The sequence below is a fragment of the Peromyscus californicus genome, unplaced genomic scaffold (assembly GCF_007827085.1).
Source record: "Peromyscus californicus insignis strain IS unplaced genomic scaffold, ASM782708v3 Scaffold_19__1_contigs__length_69161282, whole genome shotgun sequence".
Lineage (NCBI taxonomy): Eukaryota > Metazoa > Chordata > Mammalia > Rodentia > Cricetidae > Peromyscus > Peromyscus californicus.
The window spans coordinates 52,842,023-52,858,152 of NW_026294491.1; the positions used below are offsets into that span (position 1 = coordinate 52,842,023).

Sequence of the window (16,130 nt, forward strand, 5' to 3'; positions counted from 1 at the left end):
TCTTAAAGGAGACTTTAGGTAAGATGATGTGGTCAGGACTCTGGGCGGGTCCCCGGAGGGGCAGGCCAGAATGCTAACATTCCCTAACAGTCTGACATTTTGAAAATCTTAAAAAGTGAGCAGCTAATGCACGATTCCTTCCTTCATCCCCTCCTCTCCCATCCCTTTTCTTTCTTCCACTGGAAGAGGGCTCTTCATGAGCCTTGCTGGGTTGGGAGCATTTTGTTTTTCCTCTTCCTTCTCTGAAAGTTAGACACAACTTTAGTCATTCCATTAACCCCATTGAACTATACAGTAACATCTCAGGATGACAAAATGTAAAATGAAAGAAACGTGGCTTCTTGATGATGTCACACAACTGCCACCCACACTCAGACTCACTGCCTCTGGGTTTCTGTTTCTCCGAAGTAAAATAAGAATATTCTTTTATGTGTATGGGTGTTTTGCTTGCATGTGTACATGTATGTGCAGTGTCCTCAGAAGTACGACACCATTGGATCCCCTGAAACAGGAGTTACAGACAGTTGTGAGCTACCATGAGGGTGCTGGGAATCCACCCTGGGTCCCCTAAAGAGCCACCCATGCTTTTAATCCCTGAGCCATCTCTCCAGCCCTAATTGTTATTTTTTAATGATGGGTTTCATTAGCGTTATCATACATTTGTGTTATTACGCTTTGTCCTTCCTCACCCCTCTCCCATGGTCTTCCCCCATGCCATGCCTTCCTTTTCTTGGTCCCCTCCCTTCTTGACACGGACTCCCTTTGCTTTCCTGGAACAGATGTTACATTACTTCTTTCTTTCTACTTTCATAAGACACACACACACACACACACACACACACACACACACACACACACAAGTTTAAATATAGATTCCTCAAAATTGTCTTGTTTTATTTAATTTTTTTAATTAAAAAAATTTTTTTTCAAGCCAGGGTTTCTGTAGCCAATTTTCTAAGTGGTTTTATTAAATAAAAAACACGGAGCCAAATATAGGGTGAAAGCCTTAGAGATCAGGGAAATAGTGAGAGCCACCAACCAGCCTTTCCTCACCAGCTCTGCAGCTTCCAAAATGCCACCACTTCCTGTCTACCCAGGCTTTTATTGCCTTGCTGTTCTGCCCTCTCATTGGCTCTTAGCCCAGCTAACTCACTTCCTTGTCACTGCCTGTCTGTACAAACCTCCAGGTCTCTATGGTTGGTACTGGGATTAAAGGCGTGTGTCACCATGCTTGGCTCTGTTCCCTAGTGTGGCCTTGAACACACAGAGCCCCTGCCTGCCAAGTGATAGGATTAAGGGCGTGTGCTACCACTGCCTGACTTTTGTGTTTACTTAAAACGCCTTGCTATTTCCTCTGATCTCTAGGCAAACTTTATTTATTAACATACAAATAAAATATAGCCACATTTCAGCACATAAAATATCACCACAGGTTTCTCTGTGTATAACAACTCTAGCTGTCCTGGAACCCGTTTCGTAGACCAGCCTGGCCTGGAACTCACAGAGATCTGCCTGCCTCTGACTCCCATGTCCTGAGATTAAAGGCGTGCGCCACTGTGCCTGGCCTGTCTTGTTTTATTTAACATAATCTTCAGCTCAGTCCATTTTATTGCAAATATCCTGATTTCGCTTGTTTTTATGGCTAAATAAAATTCCACATTTACTCTACTCACGTATCTGCTGATGGACATCTGTGCTGGTTCCATTTCTTAGCTAGTGAGAATAGTGCAATCATTTAATGTGGCTGTGCCAGCGTCTGTGTGGGATTCCGACACGGAGTCCTTGGGTGTATACTTGCACAGTGGCTGTGTGGATTTACGTGCCCACCAACACATCCCATATATCCTAGCCAGCATTTGTTGTCGATTGTTTTCTTGATGATAGCCATTTTGACTGGCGTGAGGTAGGGGTCTCCAGTCAGTTTTAATTTGAATGTCCTTAGTGACTCAGAATAGTAAACATTTTTTCAAATGTTTTTTTCCTTTCGTGATTTTTTCCTTTGAGAGCTGACTGTTTAGTTCATGAGCTCATGTCTGATTGGATGGTTGGCGTGGGGTTGGCTGTTTAATTTTTGCAGTTCTTTATTTATCCTAGATATTAATCCCCTGTCTAATACGTAGTTGGCAAAGACCTTCTCCCACACTGAGGATTAATTTGAGACAGAATCTGGCTGTGTAGCCCTGACTGAGCTGGAACTCACTAGACTCAGTAAGCCTTGAACTTGTGGCCATCCTCCCGTCTCTGCCTCCCTGGTGCTGGGGTTACAGGTAGGCACCGACACAACTGGTTTTTTTTAGGTTGTTCCTGTCAGGTGTTGTTACAGCCACACAAAAGTAAGAAAACTGAACACGCATGTGCCTAAGGCATCCTTTTAACTCCTTCTTGAAGAAATTAGACAGAAAGCAATGCCTTAAACATCTATTTCACCGTCGGGATGACAAGTGTAGACTGTGTTTCAGGCTAGGCCCAAGTCAGAGCTGCTGGGCATAAAGAACTTCCCATTGAGTCTTGGGAGTGTGCCACTATCATGTGTTATTAGTTTAATTAGTTAATTGCTCACTCTAGAGAAATAGTTCTGTGTGTCCTATGTGCCAGCCTTGGTTGTAAAACAATTTAAGGGAGATAAAAAAAAATGGATAATAAATAAGCAGATAATTATAATTGCGATGGGGTGGTGAGGGGAATACACAGAGCTATGAGGTGAAGAAAAAAAAAAAAAAAGCCTGGTGACATAGCCTTCCAAAAAGCTGATTTATAGTGGGATTGGAGAGCGTGCAGTTGTGAATATAGAAGACAGGACAGTCCTGAGGGATCGGCGTGTGTAGATGTAGACACTCTCAATCGAGAAATAAATGCCTGGGGTGTGCTAGTGGCTGAGTGTAGCCAGTGAGCCCACAGCAGCTGGGGTTGGCATCTTCCAAGATGTAACTATTGAATTCTGTTCCTGGTGAAGCCCTTCTAGGTCCGTGCACCCCTGGTGAAGGCCCATTAGAGTGCCCGCCAGATGGAGGGCTTCAGTTACTTTGGAAAGGGAAGGGAAGGGATGGTTCAGTTGTCTATCTGTTGTGGAAATCTTACCATTTGGGACTAGTTGAAATGTGACAAGCAAAAATGGCAGGAGCTAATTGAAATCAGAATAGCGCGCTTCATTTTGTTTTGAGTACCTGTGGTGACCAGCCCAGTATGGTAATGCCTTTTTGCCTGGCCGGCAGGAAAGCAAACTTCTCATGGGACAAAAACATTTTACAATAACAGGATTGTTAAGGTGATGATTTCTAAATCCCTCCTCACAAATCTCCTTAGGGCAGGAAGTGCTTAGAAATCTATCCCTTTTTTTTTTTTTTTTTTTTTAAGTATAACCAGAGTAAGCTCTGCCTTTTAAAAATCTCTTCTTTATAATGAATGTCTCATGAGTTCGTGTTTAAAATTGAATTTCGGTGAGGTGGAAGTTTTGTGCACATGGCAGTCCAGGAGCCCTGCTCTTCCCTGCTGCATTGAACCAACTCCTTCTCAGCCTCTCAAGCGCTGCGGTGATAGATGTGTGCTACCAGGCTCAGCTCTCCTTTGTGAATCCCTGGGTCTTCCTGCCTGGGGTTTTCAGGTTGAAGGAACTCAACATATCCGCGGTGTTGGAGAGGCTCTTCTCTGACCAGTCTTCCCGGTCTATTGTTTTTTTCCTACTCTCTTGCTCCAGCTTCAAGAATCCTACACTTCTCATCCTGAGTAAACTTAACGGCCTAATCATGGGTGATTTATTTTCTCTCGGTTTGGAGTCTTGGCATCTGAGATCCATGGGACTCAGGCCTTTCTCCCTGTGAGGGTATGAGGGAAGATCTGTTCCCAGCTTCTTTCCACATCAATTTCGCATGCCGCTCCCTCCATGTGCATACCAGTCTCTGTCAAATTTCCCTAGTCCATGATGGCCTCATCTTAACGATGATGTAAAGACATAGGTAAAGAGCCTGATTTCAAATGAGGTCACATCCTAGGGTGCCAGGAGGTAGTATATCAAAGTTTGAATTCTAAGAGAGACACAAATTAGCCCGGACCACGTTCCAGTTGCAAGGTAGACTAGCTGCAAATTGATGGTTTTGTTGCATTGTGATGGGCAAATGAGGCTCCTGCAGAGGTGACCACAGCAGTGACTGGGAGAGGCTGCAATGCCTGTCGTACTGACATCCTGAAGGCTGACCTTAATTAAGGTTGACACTTGATAAAACAGGAAGTCCCGCCCCATCCCCCCAACCAAATCCCAGCTCTTCTCAATACTTCTCTTTGGTATGCTGTGAGGGTTGCCAGAGTTTGCAAACACAAAAGCCAGGACTATTTGAATTTCACATAAACATATTTTAAAAAATATAGCTCAGGTAACGCATGGGACACAATTATAGAAAATATAATTATGAGTCTAGGAAATTAAAGCGTTTTTGTTTTGTGGGAAATGGGGTCTTGTTAGGTAGCCTTGGCTGGCCTGGTATTTGATCACCCTGTAGTCCAGGCTGGCTCAAACTCACAGGAATCCTTCTGCCTCAACCTTCCAGGTATTGAGATTATGGACATGTGTCTCACACACCCAGGAAAAATCAATCATTGTTTATATGAAATTCAAATTTAACTCTGTGGCCTGTGTGTGTGTGTGTATTTGGCTACCTAGTCTTAACTTCATTAGATACATTGAGTTTGACTTTCTCTTTAGAATTCCACAAGTATCTGGTATCATGGTCAGAAACTAAGAGAGGTTTGTTTCTTTCCCTCAGTGACTCCTCACCTGCTGGCCTCCCTTCTAATGTAGAATAGTTGAGCTTTTAGGTCCCAGCAATTTTTTTAAGTATTTATTTGGGTTGTGTCTCTGATCTGCTAAATGTTTTTGGCAAATGATTTAACATCTAGGGCACCCCCATCCTTCGCAAAACTGATGGTCATTGCCTCGACTAGAGGTCCCCTTAAGTATTTGCAACATAGATTTTCTGTAAATCAAGACCTTCAGCACGACCTGGGAACTCATTAGAAATGCAGACTCTTAGGCCTCCTTCTGTAGCAGCACCCACCTATAGCAAGCTCCCCAGTGAAAACTGGGGAGGAGTCTGTGCCCAATGAAGTTAGATAAGTTAGGTGTAAATTATGCAGGGCAGGAACTGCAGGTAGTCTCTCAAATGCTCCTGGGCTCTCAAAGGGAAGATGAGGAGAGCCATTAAGTCTGGTTACTCATTTCTATCTTTCTTTTCTCTTTCAGTTTTGGTTTTTTGTATTGTTTGATATTTCTTTTTTTTTCCTTTTTTATTTCTTTTTGTTTGTTTGTTTTTCGAGACAGGGTTTCTCTGTGTAGCTTTGGAGCCTGTCCTGGAACTCATTCTGTAGCCCAGGCTGGCCTTGATCTCACAGAGATCTGCCTGCCTCTGCCTTCCGAGTACTGGAATTAAAGGCGTGCGCCACCACCGCCCGGTGGTATTTCTATATTATTTGGTTTTTCTTAGTTACTTCACTATTGCTGTGAAGAGACACCATGACCAAGAAGAAGAAAATTTACTGGGGGCTTGCTTACAGTTTCAGAGGATTAGAGTTCACGGTGGGAATATGGCAGCAGGCAGGCATGGTGCTGAAGCGACAGCCCAGAGCTTGCATCTGGTCCCCAAGCACATGGCAGAGAGAGAGAGCTAACCAGAAGTGGTAACACACCTCCTCCAACAAGGCCATACCTCCTAATCCTTCCCAAACAATTCCACCAGCTGGGGACCAAGCATTTAAATATATGAGCCTATGGGGGCCATTCTCATTGGAACCACCACACTGTAACTATTTGGTGGGGTGGGGTGGAAGAGGAGGGAAGTATGACTGAGTAGACTTGGGTTTCAGCTGGGCCTGAAGCTCCCCAGAAATCATGAACACTTTTGTGGTACAGTGTATGTGCAACCTAGTTTTTAATGTCAGCTTGTCACAAGCTAGAGTCATCTGAGATGGGGGAACCTCAATTGAGAAATTGCTTCTATAAGATACGGTGTGGGCAAGCTTTTAGGGCATTTTCTTAATTAGTGATTAACGTGGGATGGCCCAGGTCACTGTGGTGCTGCCGCCCCTGGGCTGATGTCCTGGGTGCTGTAACAAAGCAGGCTGAGCAAGTCACAAGGAGCAAGCCAGAAAGCAGCACTCCTCCATGGCCTCTGTGTCAGTTCTTGCCTTTAGTTTCCTACGTTGTTTGAGTTTCTGCCCTGATTTTTTAACAATGAACAGTGATGTGGAAGTGTAAACAAAAATAAACCCTCCCCCTGGTAGCTTTGAGGGTCCTGGGCCTGCCTGCTGCTTTCCACAAAGAACAACAAGGCTGGCACGGAGGGATCTCTCTTCCAGGAGGCCTTATTTTATAATGGCCAAGGTGATAGACCCGTCCTCTCATTCCGTCCATTTCTGTCACTTTGACCATTAGTATCTACCACGCTGTGTTTTGCAGCATGAAGAGGTAGAAAGCCCGGGAACCTCCTACCCCATAGCTTGACTCCTGTTTTCTAGCCCTTTCTGGGATGAGACATACGGCCTGTGAAAACAGCCTCATTCAGCCCAAGGCTTTTGTCGAGGGATCTGAATGGCTTGTTTTCTCTGCTGGCCAGGCAGGCATTAGTACTGTCTCTTGTCATACACTTGAAAGATTGGCATCACATATCAAACCAAGCCCCTGTTGTAAGATGAGCTCAGAGAGAACAAAAAAGGGAAGGACAGGTGGGCAGCAGTGGCTCTGGAGATGGAAGCCGCTTACAGTGAACACGCTCCAACCTGGACCTGTGACCCTTACAGCTGTGGAAGATTGGGAGTGGCCTGATCCTTTTACAATGGGTGGAACTGGGCCCAGGGAGTTGATTGATGTTCTCATGGATGAGCAGGAAGAGCAGAGGGAGGCTGGACTGTCTGTACCTCATACAGCTCTAGGGCCCAGAAAACTGTAGAAAGGCTGGGTTTGTCACGTGGAGAAGCCAACTTGTGAGACACAGAGCTGGCTTTGTCCTCACCTTGTGCTAAATGGCTACCAAGACCACTTTTGGCTCAGGGTACCTCTGTATGAAAAGAAAGCTAAAGCCAGTCCCCCATTGTGTCCGCCGTGGGAAGCCTCCTCCCAGGAATTATGGTCAAGTCTGGACTTGATTTTCATTTCAATAACTAAAATTTAGCAAGCTAAACAACTGTTCAGAAGAAGGAACAAATCATAAGCACTCGGCTTCATGATGCTTCAGAAACTGAGTGAGTCCATGTACATGTGGATGTGTCAACTTCCAGCAGAGCCTTGATTCCATCCAGTCCCCTGTTTATAGCCTGGAGAGTTGGTGCCAGGGGTTCTCAGCCTTCTGAACGCTGTGGACCCTTTAATACATACAGCTCCTCATGTCATGGTGACCCCCCCCAACCATAAAATTATTTCATTGCTACTTCATAACTGTAATTTTGCTACTGTTATGAATCGTAAGGTAAATATCTGATATGCCACCCCGGTGAAAGGGTCATTCGAACCTGACTGAAAGGGTTAGTTGAGAAGCACTGGTCTATGCCATTCAGTGTGGAGCTTCCGCAGGCTTAACTTAGTAGAAGCTCTGAGCTGCTGGGTTGTTGGCTGGCTTGACCCTTGATGGGAACACTGGTATCTCGCTGTTTCCTTCCTTACCATACCCTCTGACTCAGACCCCCACCTCTCAGTTTGACGTAATTTTGTTTCTGTGATCTTTACCTCCCCGTGCCTCTAGATCGGAACTTTCTTGTGTTTCCTTGTGCTGTCTAGCTGGTATTTTCTTCTAGTCAGTTGTTTTTACAACAATTTTTTTTTTGTCCTTCGATTTACAGGTTTGCTGAGATTGTTATTTTGGTATCAGTAAAGGCCATGAATTAACTTAAAATTTAAAATGTAAAGAAAAACTCTACTTTTTTTGTTGTTGCTTCTGTTTCATGTAATCCTGCAGGAGTATGTAGCTGGAGTTATCTCCAGTCCCGCCTGGGCCTGCAACCACTCAGATCCAAATAAACACACAGATGCTCACACTATTTAAACTGTTTGGGCTAATGGCTCAGGCTTCCCGCCATCCAGCTCCTACACCTCAAATTAACCCATTTCCACAAATCCATACCTTGCCACATAGCTCGTGGCTCACTGGTACCCTACATCCTGCTTCTCATGGCAGCAGCTGACAGTGTCTCCTGACTCAGCCCTCCTGTTCCCAGAATTCTCCTCTCTCTTCGTCCCGCCTATACTTCCTGCCTGGCCACCGGCCAGCCAGCACTTTATTCATCAAGCAGCCAGAGCAACATATTCACAGCATACAGCTATCCATAGCAGGAGTGACTTTTTCTTCCTGACTCTTGGTGACTTTTTTTTTCTGAAGTCCGCGTGTCCCCCCATCCATAAGTGATCTGCAGCAGGACAGCCTACTGAATGTTGTGTCATATCCAGGGTGCATTATAAGAAACCACAGGCTGTGGATTAGAAGGATCTGAAGCACGTGTCTGACACTGGGAAATCCTTGATAGATTTCCTTGCAGCCTCACAGAGAGGGCGCTGGTTCTTCAAGGAGACAATCCAGAAGCCATGGCCTTCTGTTCCTAAATCCTCTGTAGTCTTCCCTCACCTTTGCTGCTTCTTTTGCATGCTATAAAAACATTTTTTGGTCTTCCTAAGTTGCTATCAAATGGAAGAAAATGAATTCCAAAACATGCACTACGAGGCCAAATGGTAGCCTGGGAAATTGTTAGCCAGGTCTTTCATTCTGTGACCCTTGCATAGAAAGAGAATGTGTTTCCTCAGGTCCCGGTCACAAAATGCCACAAGGCACAGTTTTGGGGGCTAGAAATCTGAATCCGTGGCGTCATCAGTGATGGTTCCTTCTGTACCTGTCGGGGAAAGAGCCCTTCTCATTGGCTTATGGATGGCTGCCACCTCCACGCCTCTTCATGTCATCGTCCTCCTGGGTGTCTGTCTCTGTGTCATTATTTCCTGGGTTTTTAAGGACACAAATCATATTGAAATGAATCCCCACCCTAATGACCTCATTTTAGCTTCTTACTCCTAGATAGACCCTATTCCATATAAAATATTATTGTGAGGTACTAGGGACTGCAACAGTATTTTTTGGAGTGTGGGGGCACAGTTTAACCCATAACTGTGTGTATATGTGTCCATATATCTGTGTACACGTTCACTCTGAGAACTATCTTTGTTTTATAATTAAGGTATCATCTTCCATGTTGGGAGGTCAGAGATGTTGAAACATGAGTGGAGGTCAGAATCTTGCTCCTGAAGGCTGTGTGCGTGTCCCCGCATATATTCTAGATCCTTTTCTCTCCTGCATCTCAGGGAGTAGATTGAGTCTTCAAGACTTAAGGAATGTACTGTACCTCTGGCATTTGAAGGGCAGTCAGGAAGCAGAGAGGCCTAGTGAGGAGAGGATGGGTTTGGCCCCTGGCTTCTGTGGTTGTGGCCCTCTCTAGCTACAGATCATTTGAGTACCGCTCCTGTTGTCTGTCAGCCACAGCTGCTGTGTCAGTAAACAGGGATAATACTCAGGATTACAGGGAGGCATAAATGATGTCATTTACCAGACATGCTCAGTATAGTGCCTTGCTAAGAAAGGGCTTATAATCGCCACTTGTGGTATTTATTCTAAATGAGTACATAGGACCGTTCTGTCCATCTTCTTTCTGTGGGAAATAGTAATGATAGTTACATCTATTTGTACAGCACTTTACAGTTTTATAAGTTATTTGTCTATTTTATTCTTAGAGCTTTGTGGTAAAGGGTAGTTTTATTTTAGTTTTAGTTTTTGTTTTTTTTTAACATTTACTTTTAATTATGAGGGTATGTGAGAGGTGGAGTAGACCCCTGTCTACTGCACTGTCTACATGTCAGTGCAGGTGCCCAGGAAGTCCAGAAGAGGGTGATAGATCCCTCGGAACTGGAGTTTCAGGTGGTTGTGAGCCATCTGATGTGGGTGTGGGAACCAAACTTGGGTATTCTGCGAGAGCAGTACATGCTCTAACCACTGAGATCTCTCATCAGCTCTGACATTTAACTTTATTTATTTGTTGCCGGGGAGGGTGCCACGCTGCATATGTAGAGGTCAGAGGACTACTTGCAGGAGTCAGTCCTCACCTTTATCTCCAGATCCATCTCACTTATTTTATTTATTGCTGGATAGGGTGGAGACAAGGTCTCATGTCCCACTCGGGCCCTGAATTCCTCTGCTCCTCCTGCCTCTCTCTGTCTTCCAGGTATTGAAAGGACAGGCATGTACCACCAGGCCCAGCAGGCGATTTGCTCTGTTCTCACTGTCCACATGGGTAACTGAGTCAGAGAGTCGTGGATATGTATATGGTGGCAAGGAGCAGCTCTAGAAATGAGCTTTAGACTTTTCATGCATAACCTTTATGAAAGAGTAAAATAAAATAGAGCAGCAAGGTGAAAAAGATGCCACCTTGTTCCTTTGCAGTGACGCCTCAGAGTGTAGCCTTTTAAAAGCTGCTCTGTCTTTGAGTAACCCCGATACATTGCAGGGTGAGCCTCGCTGAGTGTTTCCGATTCTCAGTGGCTTCAGATTGAGGAATATTTGCATTTGTGTATTAAGAACTTTCACGGGGGAACCCATGCCTGAATTAGACTTCATTTATATTTCATATTTGCCTTTCATTCTCTGAAAGTGACTTTGTATGGTATTTCTAGTGGATGTGAATTTTAAGTGCATTCTAATAGGAGCTTTGGTGTGGAATTGTCCAAATATGGCTTCATGTCCATACTTAACAGTGTTTCAGATTTTCAGATTTGAATTTCTGTGTTAACGATACACAGTCTATGTGTCTATATGTACCAGATTCCTATAGATGAAAACACTACAGTGTTGTTTTACTCTTGAAAGCAGCACTCTGGTTTATAAACAGGAGCATATGCCAAGCCTCCCATGGGGCAAGTACTAGCTGAAGGGTAAGTCCCCAAAAGTGGAACTGTTGCAGCAAAGGGTCAGTACCTTTGTAACCTCAACAGAAATGGCCACACGACTCTCCACAAAGATGGTACTATTTTGCACTACCATTCAAGACAGGGATTTCCCCACAGCCTCAGCAAGGCTGCATTGTTAGACTGGGGATTTCTGTCTATCTGATCAGGTATGAAGTGGTATCTCAGTGTGGTTTTAATTTAAATCTCTCTTCCGGATAAAGCTGAGCATTGTTTTCAAGGCATAAGAGCTGTCTGTGTTTCCTTTTTCTGTGAACTGTCTGTTTAAACACTTTGCCCATTTTTCTGCTGATTTTTGATCTTTCATCTAACTTCTAGGAGCTTTTTCCATTCTGGCAAGGCAAACCATTTGTCTGAGAACTGAAAACATTTGCCTCAGGTGGTTATTTGATACCTTTGTCTGTCTGTCTGTCTGGCCGTCTGTCTCTCCCTCTGTCTGTCTGGTTCTCTCTCCACCATCTCTCCCACCACATGCCCCTTACTTCCTTTCTGTTTCAGCAGGACTGGTGCTCAAGCATCCATACTCAGCCTCTGACCCACATCCCCAGCCCCATTTGCCTCCTGATTTTGTTCACTGTAATTTTTCTCACGTCCGTCCGTATTCTGGATTTATATATAACGGAAGAGATCTGAAATAATGTGGGAACTGTCATCACAGAAACCCATAGAATGTTGTTATTGGGAAGGGGTCGGGGGTCAGCCAGGCCACAGGTTGTGAACTGGTGGCTTGTGGTTGGAGTTTTCCTGTGGCTATGTTTTCTTTGGCTTACTTAGTGTTGGCCTATGCAATGTCTAAACTTTTTAAATTAGTCTCCAGCACTGTAAAATCAGATGATCTCTTTACTATAAAAGTACTGGGAATTGGCCTGCCCTGGGCTGTGCCTCTCCTGTGACCACAATGGGAAAGAAGCCACCTCCCCTCTCATCCCCACCCTGAGCACAAGCTCAGTCCTCCATTCCTCCCTTCTGGACCTGGAAGACAGAAGGTGCCCGTCATTCACCATTCGTCTATCCCTGTTTAACTGTGTGTTTCTCTTTAAAATGATGAAAAAGAGGTGGCACTTTCGTGAACTTGTTTCCTTCTCAAAGTTGACATGTGACAGACAGGCCGAGATGGTGATGTGGAAAGAAAGCTAGGTAAGAGCATATTTCTTGGTTGAAAGGCAGCACACTGGCTGCTTCCCGCAGCAGGTCTCCGTGCGGGGAGTGTGCACTTAACACACCAGGACCGCTTTCCCTGGAGACAGTGTGCTGTGACCCCTGACCTTTCACTTCACTGATTTGATAGCCTAAAGACGTTACCCTTCTAGAAACATACGGTCACCGGCAGCACTGTTCTTCGTGAGAGCAGTGGTCCACTTGGATAATAAGAGCAATGTGATTTTTTTTTAAACAATTCTTTTTTAGAAAGATTTATTTTTTAAATTTTATGTGTATGAGTATTTGCTTGCATGTATGTGCGCCACATAGGTGCAGTACCCACACAGGTCAGAAGGGGGCAGTGGATCCTCTGGAACCGGAGTTAGAGATAGTTATCAGCCACCATGGGGGCACTTGGAACCATACCTGGGTCCTTAAAAAGAGCAGCAAGTCCTCTTAACCCCGGAGCCATCTCTAGCCTCAGAAGCTGTTTTAGGTGTGTTAGTAAGCAATTGAGTTTAAAAGACATAAAAAAAAAAAAAAATCAGGTATGAGTTTGTGTGAGCAAAGTTCCAGTTTCCATAGCTCTATAGAAAGTAGGAGTCCAGACCATTTTTTTTCCTTCCTCTCATCAAACAGGAAGTAGATAAGGAAGAAAGCAGCAGAGGTGAGAGGTGACTCAATGTACCTTTGGAGAATCTGGACGGGATGTTGTTCCTCACGATTGTAGGGGGACAACTCGGAGGAGCAACATATTGCCGATGATGAAGCCAAGGATGGCATGGGGTGGTGTTGACCTTGAGGTAGCGTTTGGAGGCTGGGCCGGGGCTCTGGAAACTGGAAGCGCTGAGAAATGTCCACATCCCTGTAACCACCTTCCTCGCCCGCCTCCTGAGATGATTCCAAGGGTCGGTTATGCAGCACGATGCTGCTTGAAGAATTCTGAGGTGGTGAACGAGGCCTGCAGAACGCATCAGATCCCGAAAGGGCTTGAGGCCTGTTCCTGCAGCCAGTTCATCTGTCCGTCCCCGTGGGTCTCCCCACTCTCAGCCGAGAGCAGAGCCCGGGTCCATGCCCACCGTCTGGAGACCCACAGCTACTGACTGATGGCTGCCTCCCTGCCACCCTCGTGACTGTGTGGCCAGAAGTGGATCTTTGTAAGTCTCCTGCTGCCTTTGAGGAAGTCCACAGAGCTCACTGTGGTCTATAAAGCCCTCTGTGGGTTCCCGCCATGCAGCCTCCACCTCTGACCCCAGCCTGGGTCTACTTAAGCATTCAAAATGCCTGGCCACTGCCATTCTGTTGTGTTTTAGTTATGACAAACCACACAGCAAAATTTCTCATCTTAATTATTTTTAAGTAAACAGGTTAGCAATGTTAAGCACGTTCACAGCTTGTTCAGCCAATCAACATGAATATCTCAAATAATCTGAAGCTATAGCCATTAAACAACTGCTCCCCATTTCTTCTCTTTCTGCCCTGAGTGACTGCCGTTCTCCTTTCCGTCTGTAAAAATCTGACAGTCCTAGGGAGCCTAGGGATCCCACAGTACCAATGGGATCAGATATTTCTTATCATTTTGTGACTGGTTTATCTCACCTAACGTAATGTCAGTGTTAAAGCATGTGTCTGGATTTCCTTTCTTTGAAGGCTGAGAAGTATTTCGGTGTGTGTACACATCACATTTTGTCTGTCTATTCAGCCATTGATGGACACTTGAATTCTTTCTACTTTTTTTTTTTTGGCCATCCTGAATTACCACTTTGCACATGTACGTACTAATGTCTTTGCATTGGGGAATATTTGCATATATGTATTAAGAAATCTCAGGGCAGCGAGGGGAACCCGTGTCTGAACTACATTTCATTTATTTTTTGTATTGACTTTTCATCCACTGCAAGTGATTTAGTGCTGTGTTTCTAGTGTTGTTTTCTTTGTGTGTGGATGGGTATGTATGTATTTGTGGGTGGGTGAGTATATCTGGGGTCAGAGGTCAGCTTTGGATATCATTCCTCAGGAGCTTGAGACAGAGGCTGCTACTGGCATGGAACTTCTCAAATGGGTTAGATTGGCTGACCTATGAATCTGGCTTTTTCTACCTCCCCGGAGCTGGGATGACAAGCACATGCCACCATGCCCAGCTTTTCATGTCGGTTCTGAGGGTGGCACTCAAGTCCTTATGCCAGAAATACTTTGCCAACTGAGCCATTTCTCCAGGCCTGAAATCCTGTTTTCAATTCTTCCCAATTTATACTCAACAGTAATGCTGGGACCTATACTAATTATTATTTTAAATTTTCTGTAGTGGCTGCTCTGAGTTACATTCCCACCAACGACGCACATGGTTCCAATTTCTTCGCATCCCTAGCCACACATTTTTATTTTCTTTAATTGTAGCTGTCCTAGTGGGGAGGTCATTGTGATGTGCATTTCCCTGATGCTCAGTGATGTCAGGCACGATTTCCTAGGACTGCAAGCATGCAGAAACCACCGCACCGGGCTTATTTCACTAATTTTAGACTACGCTCACTTGGTTGAATGTGGGTCCCAGTTTCCCTAATGGTGATTTAGATGATGGAACTTTGTACATGCCTGGTTCTTCTGGAGTTCCAGAATATGCCTTAGATTTTCCCCCTTGCCCCTCATTTATGAAGGAGGAAGGGGAACAGAACCTAGTCCTAGAGGTGGCAGAACAGAGACTCTCTCTCTCCCCTTCCCTCCCCTCCCCCCTTCTCTGTGGGTGGATGAACACTTTCTGTCATCCCTACTCAGTCCTTGGCTGCCTTCTCTGCCTCCCTGTCTCTCCTGCGGCCTGGATTGGATCCTGTGGCTCCTCAGCTGGGTCCCGGGGTGGCTTCCCGACAGTGTCCTTACCTGTAGGCCTGTTCTTGTTCACTGCTGCTCAGTACATTTTCCACAATACAAGTTTCACCACTTGGCTGTTGAATTCAAGTTCTTGGATGTTTCTCCACTTCCTTCAGGCTAAAGACCACACCACTTCAGTGGCACATAGACTGTCCATGGTAGCCCTGGCATTCACCCTTATCTTGAGCACCTTTCCTGAGCCCTGGGCCTGAAATGCCCACCAAATGTGCCTTTACCCAGATTTCTATAACTTCCTGGTCTTCCTGGCCAAGAAGACCCAGTACCTGTACCCTAGCCGCTGCCCACCCTTGCCTGCCGTAACCATTGCCTCTCCGCAATGGGCCTGTCTGTAGTGTAACTGTTCCATTTTCAACCCCCAGCTCGATTTGGCCCCCAAGGGCAGGGACTTCACATTAGCCCAATGCCTTTCACAAAGCAGGTATTTGTAAAGAGGTGGAGGGAGATGGAAAAGGAAAGTGTGAGATTTCTAGATCCTGTCTCTGTCCTAGACGCTGCCCTCTGTCACGTCCTCTCAGTCCAGTGTGGCTGGAGGAGTTAGCAGGAACTCCCAAAGTGACCCAGTTCAGCATTGCTTCTTTCTCTGGCCACCGTGAAACAAACTGACCCTGGCCTACCTTCTGGTAAATGCATCCCAGCAGAGATGACTCATACGTGTGTGACTCAGGCTCAGCCGCACAGCTGGAAGGGCAGCCAGCACGTCTGCAGGGGAGGGCAGGCCCAGAGCCGGAGCCCCTGGCAGGCATGGGCTAGCCAGCCTCCTCCAACCCTCTGCCTGCTCACCGGAGCAAGGCTATAAGCTGTCCTTTCTCAGCTGGCATGGCAGCACTGGGTTCTGGTCAGGAGGCTGAGGCAGGAGGATTGCCACAAGGTAGAAGTCTACATAATAAGACCCTATCTGTACAAACAAACAATTCTGCCTGGTTTCAGAATTTTATCTAATAATCCACCATTTGCTAGAAGCCGGCTGTGAGTTTAGGTGCTGTGCTGTAAGCCTTGTCTCATTTAATCCTCACAATAGCCCAGCAGCACAATTAATAGCAAATATGTACCAAACGCCCCCCCCCCCCCCCCCCCCCCCCGCCGCACACACCCCACATGGCGCAAAAAGCGCGCAGCGCACACACAC

At 45.6% G+C, this 16,130-nt stretch overlaps 1 protein-coding gene across 1 annotated transcript in view; it reads left to right on the forward strand.

Annotated features, from left to right (window-relative positions):
• Tram2 (translocation associated membrane protein 2) overlaps nt 1-16,130 on the forward strand; it is a 77,111-nt gene that overhangs the window by 43,536 nt on the left and 17,445 nt on the right. The gene's annotated exons all lie outside the window — the stretch shown is intronic.